This window comes from Gobio gobio (assembly GCF_949357685.1).
Source record: "Gobio gobio genome assembly, chromosome: 5".
Taxonomy (NCBI): domain Eukaryota; kingdom Metazoa; phylum Chordata; class Actinopteri; order Cypriniformes; family Gobionidae; genus Gobio; species Gobio gobio.
In genome coordinates, this window is record NC_137101.1 from 4099995 (window position 1) to 4111707 (window position 11713).

An 11713-nucleotide genomic window follows, 5' to 3' on the forward strand; every position below is an offset into this window, starting at 1 on the left:
CAACGATTAAGATGGATGATCAGAACGATAGATAGAGAGAACGATTAGGACAGATGGAGAGAACGATAGAGAGAACAATTTGGATGGATGGATGGATGGATGAATGGAGAGAATGATTTGGATGGATGTATGGAGAGAACGATTTGGATGGATGGATGGATGGATGAATGGAGAGAACAATTTGGATGGATGGATGGACGGATGAATAGAGAGAACGATTTGGATGGATGGATGGAGAGAACGATTTGGATTGACAGATGGATGAATGAAAAGTACGATAGATAGAGAGAACGATTAGGACAGATGAAGGGAACGATAGATAGAGAGAACAATTAAGATGGATGATGGATGGACCGAACGATAGATAGAGAAAACGATTAGGATGGATGGAGAGAAAGATAGATAGAGAGAACAATTAAGATGGATGATGATTGGACCGAATGATAGAGAGAGAACGATTAGGATGGATGGAGAGAAAGATAGATAGAGAGAACAATTAGGATGGATGGAAAGAACGATAGATAGAGAGAACGATGAGGACGGATGGAGAGAATGATAGAGACAACGAATTTGTATAGATGGATGGATGGATGATGGAGAGAACGATTTGGATGGATGGATGGAGAGAATGATTTGGATGGATGGAGAGAACTATTTGGATGGATGGATGGATGGAGAGAACTATTTGGATGGATGGATGGAGAGAACTTTGGATGGATGGATGGATGGAGGGATGGAGAGAACGATTTGGATTGATAGATGGATGGATGGATGGATGGAGAGAATTATTTGGATGGATGGATGGATGGAGAGAACTATTTGGATGGATGGATGGATGGATAGAACGATTTGGATGGATAGATGGATGGAGAGAACGATTTGGATGGATAGATGGATGGATGGAGAGAACGATTTGGATATTTTATTAAACAAACAATTATATCATATTTCTTCTTATTCATATGTAATCAGATTACTTTTTTCAAGTAACTAGTAATGCATTAAATGTGAATTTACAACAAAATATCAGAGTTACTTTTTTAAATAAGTAACTCAAGTTCCTTTGTTTCCGCAGGCAGCTCTCCCGTCTGTCAGTCAATGGGGAAACAAAGGAACCCGAGTTACTTATTTAAAAAAGTAACTCTGATATTTTGTTGTAAATTTACACGCAATGCATTACTAGTTACTTGAAAAAAGTAACCTGATTACATAACTCATGTTACTTCAATTGCTATGTTTCCATCCAAAGTTGCGAATGTATTTTATGCGCAAAAATGCAATATCGCATAAAACATTTGCGAATAAAGCACCGTTTCCATCCAGTGAGTCGAAGAGAACATAATGGTCACTTCCTGATAAACTACAGCTAAAAAATCAGAAAGAAACATAGGAGAAGCCACCATATGTAATCATTTTTGTATATAATAAATTATTTGCGTCTCAATAAACTTGTCATGCTTTCAGATGCTACTGTTTGGAAACGCAGTCGTGTAAGACACGAGGGAAATATACCGAGTATTAATATTAATATATATATTAATATGTATTAATATACATTAATGAGCATAAAGTGTTTTTAGCTAAGAAAAAACTAAAAAAAGTCACACAGTGTAGCTTTAAAGCAAAACTAAAACTAATGCGAACTACGGCTCCAGTAACCGGAACAAAGCTCGTTGATGTGTGTGTGTGTGTGTGCTACTTTGACAACACACTTCTGAATGACCGAAACAGCATTTCAGATGTAAACAAGATTTTTCCGCTGGTTAGTACAGTTATGCTGTTACATCGCGAAAGTCACACAATTTTTTTTATGCGCATCAAGGAATTTATTTGATAATGCATTTCCATCGTAGTTTATGCGCACGTTTTCATATCGGATAGAAAATGTATCCTACTCAAACGAGCGCATACGTTTTTTATGCGCATCTTGCCGTTTCCATTCAGCATTTTTTTATGCGATATCTCAAAATGCGCATAAAAATAGGTGGATGGGAACATAGCTAATGTTAAGTCGATGGAAAGGCGCGTTGACGCGCATCTGGAGGTCCTGCGGCGCGATGGACGCGATTCCGCCTCATTCGCGCATCCAGTTCGTGTGAATGACGCAAATTTAACGCGAATTGAGCGTCTTGCGCGAGTGGTGCTTTTTGTGCATTCACGCGTTTGAAGCGAATTCGCGCCTGACGCCTGAGTTTAAAATTTTTTAAATTTGGCGTCAATTCGCGCCGCGTTAACCAATCAGGAGCCTGCTTGCTGCTGTAACGTGGTAAAGTGACGTGATGAGAAACCCCGCATAGTTTAAAAATACTACTATTGTGTCACAAAATGTAGTTTTAAGACTTTTTCAGGTGAGAATGTAGTAGTTTAAAGCTCAAATCTGTGGTTTATTTATAAAGAGAGCGCCTATTTAAAAAAAAAATAATCTTGTGTTTTTGTAGTTGTGAGATCCAGGCGATCAGCGGCGCTCAGCGCTCATTAACCCCAGCGAGAGCAGCCTTTCCTCGGCCAGTCCTTCTGGCGTTTGCCGCTGGCTCTGATGTCCTGTAGAGGTTCATCTTGTGTGGATCTAACCGGCGATCTTTGGTGTCATGAATCTATAATTTGTTTGCCAAATCGTTTTGACTGAGGGCAAAGAGAAGTTTCATAACGTTATTTTTAAGGATATTTAAATAAACATGCAGTGAAGATAATGTAGGCGTTTCCTGGACCACATTTGTGTGGCTATTAATGTTTAATATATATTTTTAATGAAAATGAAAAGAGGCAGAGTGGTGTTTTATGACATATTTCTCCTGGAGCACCTTGAACGCACGTCTATTTCGCTTCAAACGCTCGATTTATACGCGCGTCCAATTCGCTGTGGATGCGCGAATGGATTCAAAATGTTCAAGCGTCCAACTAGACACGATTTTGACGCTCTATTCGCGTTTGGTGTGAACGCAGCATGAGGCTCATTCGTTTCACTTTTGATGTGAAACGGCCCTTACATTTACCAAAAACAGAACTTATTTTAATTGTTAAAAAAACAAGGAAGCCCCGCCCAGGTGAAAAAAGTAGTGTAATGGATTACTTTACATAAAAAGTAACTAACACTACTAAGTTACTTTTTTTTTTTATATAGAGGGACGCACTATTGTAAGGCATTTCTTTTAAAAGTAACTTTCCCCAAAACTGGGTCTTAACATCCGGCCAAAATATCCTGAAGACAAAAATTCAGAAGTGAAGTTGTTCTTCATTTTGGAAAATATACAGTACTTGAGAGCTATAGGAACTGAACGATTGAAATCTTGCATTCACAGGTAAACTTAAACTAGCTTACAATCACTTTATAAACAACTGTCTTCAAATGTCACACACATAAAATCAGTTTCTGATGGGTTAAATGTTGTTTTCATGCACAGTTTCATATGAACACCTTGTCCTCGATAGTGAGGAGGACGAGGACGATCAGAAATTGTGTTGCTTTGCGTTAAACTAACTTCTACGTTACTAAATAGAAATGTTTTGGTCGGATACTTTGACTTTGGTTCGGGTAAAAATGTTGTCCCGCTATCGGAACTGCCACTTAAACGTATTTTTCAGTATTTTTACCACATGAAACTACCAAAGTTCACACTTTCGACAAGGAAGAACCACTTGCAACCACAAAAGGCGATTGACGCACATGAAAAAGCATTAAACAAACATGGAAAATAAACTTTACAGCTTATCAACATCCAACCGCGCAGAACCGAACCGCAGGCACGCGCTGCGCTTTGCTCGTCATTGCGCGCGGCGCTGGAGACCCTCGCGCCATTGCGCGCTCTCTCCAGCCTAAAAAATGACAAATGTGACAACAAAACACACATAATGTTGCGAACAACACTCACCCCCATCTAGTCAACTAGTTAAACCCCTTATAAATCACGCGCGGAATCGACAACGACCGTCTCTCCGCCGTCCACCGACTCAACAACAAAACCAAGACGCCATTTTCTTCATCGGGGAGGAAACGCGACGCTTCTACGTGTTTAAAACGCACGTAAACCGCTTCGTCAAAAAGTCGTGAGGCTTAAACGAAGCGTCTAGTTGTGCTTACCGATATAATCCGCGGATTCCCGGAAGATACTGCGACTCTACGAGCTCCTGGGTGGTGTGTGTGACGCCTCCGCGCGCACGAACGCGACTCTCCAGCGCATGCACGTGCCCTGCTGAGCAAACACTGGAGATCTATGAGGGTGCCGTGACCTAGTGGTTCCAGATCCGGCCTGGACGGTAAAGGTTGTGTGTTCGAATCTCAGAAGAGTGTGTCCATCGTCAACCAAAACAAATCTCAGAAGAGTGTGTCCATCGTCAACCAAAACATTTAAAACATTTGATCTAAGTGTACAGTAAATAACTATATCACACAAATGCCCATACAAATAAACGGACTTCAAAGAGTTCAAATATAGTGGCATTTTAACCGTTTTAGAGGTCATTCTAATCGACTCAATACGTTTTTTTATGAATTTAAAATAGTTCGTTCTTCACATATTTGTATTAAAATTTTTATTGTTATTGTTTAATTAGTTTAAAAGTTGTATTTAAGATCATTATACCATACGTATCTACTACAATATTTAGATTTTTGTATTTATTCCATAAGATATTACTACTGTTATATCTGAAATAATTACATAGTATCGATATAATAACAATATAGTATTAATAGTACTATTACTATTTATTAGAGATCATAGATCATATAAAGAGTTATGATCAATATTTAGATGTAGATTAGATGTTAGAAATAAAGCTCGCAATGATAAGTTAACTTCTCCTGACCGGACCTCAGGTGCCGGGCAGTTGCGTTGCTAGGATACCACCACCCGAGATTTGAGCGCGCAAAACTTGTTTATATGAGCACGTGCGTCTCCGTTATTTATGAGCTTGTGCGTGTTAAAAGCAGACTGCAAAACTGTTCATTATAGACATAGATAAATAGAGATAGAAATAGTCAGATAGATAGATAAACAGATGGATGAATGGATAGAGGAACATGATGATAGATAGATAGATAGATAGATAGATAGATAGATAGATAGATAGATAGATAGATAGATAGATAGATAGATAGATAGATAGATAGATAGATAGATAGATAGATAGATAGATAGATAGATAGATAGATAGATAAACAGATGGATGGATTGATAGATATAGATAGATGAACAGATGATAGATAGATAAACAGATGGATGGAAGGATAGATAGAGATAGACAGATAGATAAACGGATGGATGGATAGATAGATGAACAGATGATAGATTGATTGATAGACTGGGATGGATAGATAGATGAACAGATGATAGATAGACAAACAGATAGATAGATAGATAGATAGATAGATAGATAGATAGATAGATAGATAGATAGATAGATAGATAGATAGATAGATAGATAGATAGATAGATAGATAGATAGATAGATAGATAGATAGATAGATAGATAGATAGATAGATAGATAGATAGATAGATAGATAGACAGATAGATAGACAGACAGATAGACAGACGGATGGATGGATGGATAGAGATAGATAGATAGATAGATAGATAGATAGATAGATAGATAGATAGATAGATAGATAGATAGATAGATAGATAGATAGATAGATAGATAGATAGATAAACAGATGGATGGATAGATGAACAGATGATAGATTGATTGATAGACTGGGATGGATAGATAGATGAACAGATGACAGATAGATAGATAGATAGATAGATAGATAGATAGATAGATAGATAGATAGATAGATAGATAGATAGATAGATAGATAGATAGATAGATAGATAGATAGATAGATAGATAGATAGATAGATAGATAGATAGATAGATAGATGAACAGATGATAGATGATGGATGGATAAACAGATGACAGATAGATGGATGGATGGATAGATAGAAGGATAGATAGATGATGGATGGATAAACAGATGACAGATAGATGGATGGATGGATAGATAGAAGGATAGATAGATGATGGATGGATAAACAGATGACAGATAGATGGATGGATGGATAGATAGAAGGATAGATAGATGATGGATGGATAAACAGATGATAGATAGATGGATGGATGGATGGATGGATGAATGGATGAACAGATGAGATAGATGGATGGATAAATGGATGGAGGAATGGATGGATAACAGGGCTTTAAGCCGCACTGTTCTGTAAGTATAAACACTAAATTAAAGCTGCGAGCAGCGATGACGGGCCCAAGCCGGTGGCACCGCCACCCCGGTGGCATCAGTTTAACTGTGCACGGCAGGCAATAGGCATTTAAAATGGGAAAACATAAAAGGACTATGTCAAAGTCATCTGAATTCACCACATTAACTGCAGCAGTTGGTGCTGCTATGACCACAAACCACAACAGCCACATCTATGAGATCAATTAAATTTATATGAATTTCATGTCAGATTATGTCAAAGGTCAAATTGGAATGAGTTCAGAATACCATTCGAATGCTGATGTTGTTTTATTCTAACACTTCTCTTCATGTGTTTTTGAGCTACCTTAGCTACCATTTGTGCACCAATCTTATGCACCATAAAACATGCTTTAATTTCAATATGGGTGGTCCAATAAAATTTTTTTAATAAAAAATGTATAAATGGAGCCAAATCACAGAAACTGCAAAGATGATTTTAATATCAGTGTCAGGTAAGAGTAAGATGCGTGTCTACATTTTATGGAAGTTTATTATAAATAGCCACTTTTATAAAATCATGTGAAATTTATGTTTTAATACATTTATATTATATCAGTAAATAATTAATTTAAAGACATGTGCATCAGACGTGATCTTGGCAAACACATCACATGACGTTTTTATTTCAAGTGATAGTTATTTGTGATAGCCTATATGAAAGGGTTAAATTATGATCAAGAGAGAAAGTCACACACACACACACACACACACACACACACACACACAATGATAGAGTGAGAGTGAGGGGGAGGGGAAGGACTGAGAGAAAGGCACACACACAAACTCACAGGGTGAGAGAGAGACCCCCCCCCCCTCCCCACACACACACAGATAGAGAGGGGGAAGGGGAAAGACAGGCAGATGGCATTCCATAGACTTAATGGTTTGTATACTGTACAAACTGTACATTCTATCCCCCTACACTACCCCTAAGCCTACATATCGCACACACACACACACACACACCATAGCTGTCAACCCTCCCGTTTTTTCCGGGTTTCTCACGTATTTTAGCTCTTTTCCCGCTGTCTTCCCGTTTTAGTATTTTCCCGTAAAATATCCCGTATTTTTACGTTCTGATTGTGTTAACTCAGAACACGCAACTATCTGGTTTAGTGCCAGAAGACGCGAATGAGAAGTCGCGCGCACTGTGAGAAAATTTTCCGTGCACTCATCCGAGAGCGCGCACACGTCTCTCAGCGCGCAAATATTGAGTTCTCTTTCAAGTCTTGCTCTTGAATGGACAAACTCACGCAAAAAGTATGTCAACATATTGATGAGTATTCTAGCAGACATAGTCTGTATATGGCTTAAGTAAGCTTTATACAGTCCAGAAAAGACGACGCATATCCGAGGTCTTAAAGGGGCAGTAGCCTTTACTGCTGTCTGTTTAATGTCAAACAAAAGACAAGGGCATCACTCACTGCTCTTGATTGAATAACTTTTGTAAGTTTAATAGGATTAATCTTTAATTTATACAGTCATATATGCAATGTTATTTTACATTTGATCAATTTCTGTACCTGAAAACTAATGTTAGACGTACCTGAAAAACCTGAAAAGCATAGTTTATTTTATTAGTATCTTTGCTCAATAGTATTTATTTGTGCTGCTGCTTGTATTTAAATGATTTGTTCTTATTATTTTCTTTTGTTTTATTTGACAGTAGTCCTTTTTTCCCTGAACATAGCAAATACTGAACCGTACCGAAACGGTGAACCTTAAACCGTGATACAAACCGAACCGTGAGCAATCTGTACCGTTACACCCCTAGCGTAACGTATGATAAAATGACTGAAAAAAGGTTGGGAAACACTGGCTTAGGCTACTATCGAAGAAGAAGAAGACAGTTGCAGCCGCGCGGTTGGGAGGAAGAGGGAAAAAGTAGCGGGAAGTAAACTTCAAGGAGAGTATAGTAATAATAAATGATAATAAATGGAATAAATAAATAATAAATGAAAATAATAAATGTTATATTTACCCATGGCCTTCCCTGTTATACAGAAATGTAATAGTTATCAAACCTTCCTTAACTGTATAAATAATAAATGAAATATAGATGAATCATCATTAAAGCTACAATTTTCTCTGTTCCCGTTGTTCTTTGATGAACATTAATGACAGGCTGACTCCACAAAATGACTCTAATTTGCCTCTTTGAAAAATAATTCTCTAATTTAACCTTATTACTATACTAATTGTAATATAAATAATACAAATATTAGAAGAAAAATATTTTAAGTGGTCATTATTGACAATAAATATTGCACAACTAGTATTTAGTACCAAAAGATCTCCTCAAAATATTCAATAAATATTATTGAACTAAAATATAGAACATTTATTTAATTGAAAAATAGTTAAGGTGTATGGTCACATTTGACCATCAATTAGTATGAGTATGACCAATTAGTATGGAATACCTGAAGGCTAAGTACAATAAAAAACATTAACATTAATGTTAACATTGTTGCATTACTCTCCATTATAAAACGATCCTGTATGGTTGATGTAATAATCAATGCACACTATGCTGTACTGTTTACCAAAACTTGCTGCAAACCCCTGTAAAGTGGAGCTGTTGTGTATCAAGCCATTCAAATGTATTGACACAGCGCTAGAAGTATTGAGATTTCTGTGAAGCACGACTGCGCGCGCCGCCGGGAGATGATAGAGCATGTCGCAACTCCGAATGGTTTTTCAACACTCTGGCTTTAACTGTTATGCCATATTAGCGCCAAAACGCTATTTATTGTTTGAATTTCGCATTAAAACTTTAAAAAATGTAAAAGCTTAGACATTGTTTAATATCAAAAGCAGGTTTGGCAAATTGGCGTGAGATTAAGTTGGGCAGCGTGAGAGCGTGAGACAGAGCCTGAAAGCGTGAGTGTCACGCCAAATGCGTGAGAGTTGGCAACCCTAGGCAAAAGAGAACTCGATGTGAGCAGGAAACTGACGCGAGTCTATCTATGCATCGAGTGTGTGTGTGTGTGTGTGTGTGTGTGTGTGTGTGTCAGTGTCCCTTGAATAGCTGACATGAGACGCATCCACACAGATAGGACACTGACACACACACATACACATACACACACACACAGACAGGACACACACACACACACACACACAGACAGGACACTAACACACACACAGACAGGACACTGGCATACAGCGCGCTCTCTTGTGTCTTGTCGCGCTTGGAAGCATGTACATGAATAGGAGCGTGATCATGTAACGCTAAGCAAAAATTGATATAAAAACGGACGCTGTGTTATTTGCGTTAAATATTTTTAATGCGTTAAGCTTCCGTTTCACGTTGACCGAGTTTGGTGGAGATTGAATAAATCACCTACGAGGAGAACGTAAAAACTCAGACCCTGAATTATACAAATATTCACGTTCAAACAAAAACTTTCTGTGAAAAAAAGACACTTATAAACAGACACTTGTAGAAAATAATGTGAATTTTTTTTAAAAATAAATTTGAACTATGTCAGTAAATAATGAATTTAAAGACAAATGTGTCAAAAGTGATCTTTGCAAACACAGCACATGACCTTCTGTAAAGCACATGTATAGAAAACACACTCACACTCCTCTGTTTTAAAAAAAGAGTTCTGTCTGAATGAGTACATGAAATCACGGCTGTCAGATGATAAGAATTGTAACTCAAATGTGATTTAGAAAATGAGTTCTGTAGTGATATAGTGTCATAGTTCATGTCCACATTAACCACTACGTTGTAATACCAATAGCCATGTCATCATACACATTTGTGTCCTCATAAATCACATAAGCAAGCACAGAGAGAGAGAGAGAGAGAAAGGGAGTTTCAAAAATAATACAACACTGCCCCCTTTTGGTGATAGAGGGGAGGGCACACAAACAGTCAAAAACATTATTAAACTTTGACATGTTGCCATGGCAGCATTATTTGAAATATCAGGAATTCATTCATATGTCTCTATCTGTCATGTTTTCACATTATACTGATGAAGTTTGAAGTCAATCGTGTGAAAATAAGATGGTGATTCAAAGCATTTTTGAAAGTGACACACTTCCTGCTGCCAGTTGGTGGCGCTATAACTTTGACTCACAAAAGTCATATCCATGTGATCGGCCTCTTACAACGAACACACAGCTGAAGTTTCATCCAAATCAGTCAATGTTTGCACAAGTTATTACACACTTCCTGTTTACCTTTTCTCGCCATAAATTCGTTGCTTCGCCACGGCCAAACCCTTTAAGATATCAAAAATCCGTTCGCAATTTAGCATCCTCTGTGTCTTGACTTCATGCTGACCGAGTTTGGCACTGATTGAAACAATGGCCTCGGAGGAGTATATTAAATTCCAGAGCATGTGTTTTCAGAACAACCCATATTAGCTCACTTCCTGTTGGGCTGACACGTAACTTAGAGCACGAAAGTTGTTTGGCCCGATGAGGTCTATATGTGTACCGAGTTTCATACATGTACGTGCAAGTGTGTTTGATATATAGACCAAGTTTTCAGACCCCACTTTAGGGGGCGCTGTCGAGCCCCCCTGCCACGCCCGGGTACCAGCTTCAGCCCGGCTCTGATGGCCGCGCATTCCGATGTGTGTGCAAAGTTTCAAGAGTTTTTGAGCATGGTAAGGGCCCCAAAAGTGCCCGAGAAGTCGATAAAATAATAATAATAATAATAATTAAAGCTGCGAGCAGCGATGACGGGCCCAAGCCGGTGGCACCGCCACCCCGGTGGCATCAGTTTAACTGTGCACGGCAGGCAATAGGCATTTAAAATGGGAAAACATAAAAGGACTATGTCAAAGTCATCTGAATTCACCACATTAACTGCAGCAGTTGGTGCTGCTATGACCACAAACCACAACAGCCACATCTATGAGATCAATTAAATTTATATGAATTTCATGTCAGATTATGTCAAAGGTCAAATTGGAATGAGTTCAGAATACCATTCGAATGCTGATGTTGTTTTATTCTAACACTTCTCTTCATGTGTTTTTGAGCTACCTTAGCTACCATTTGTGCACCAATCTTATGCACCATAAAACATGCTTTAATTTCAATATGGGTGGTCCAATAAAATTTTTTTAATAAAAAATGTATAAATGGAGCCAAATCACAGAAACTGCAAAGATGATTTTAATATCAGTGTCAGGTAAGAGTAAGATGCGTGTCTACATTTTATGGAAGTTTATTATAAATAGCCACTTTTATAAAATCATGTGAAATTTATGTTTTAATACATTTATATTATATCAGTAAATAATTAATTTAAAGACATGTGCATCATACGTGATCTTGGCAAACACATCACATGACGTTTTTATTTCAAGTGATAGTTATTTGTGATAGCCTATATGAAAGGGTTAAATTATGATCAAGAGAGAAAGTCACACACACACACACACACACAATGATAGAGTGAGAGTGAGGGGGAGGGGAAGGACTGAGAGAAAGGCACACACACAA

At 37.8% G+C, this 11713-nt stretch overlaps 1 protein-coding gene across 2 annotated transcripts in view; it reads right to left on the reverse strand.

Annotated features, from left to right (window-relative positions):
- znf800b (zinc finger protein 800b) overlaps positions 1 to 4189 on the reverse strand; it is a 32962-nt gene extending 28773 nt beyond the window's left edge. Inside the window, exon 1 of one of the 2 annotated variants that reach the window (XM_079817039.1) lies at positions 4079 to 4189. The gene's annotated coding sequence lies outside the window, so the exon portion shown is untranslated. Of the gene's footprint in view, positions 1 to 3869; positions 3989 to 4078 lie in introns of those variants that run through there. The other variant, XM_079817040.1, reaches the window with a different exon arrangement.
- Positions 4190 to 11713: the final 7524 nt, after the last annotated feature.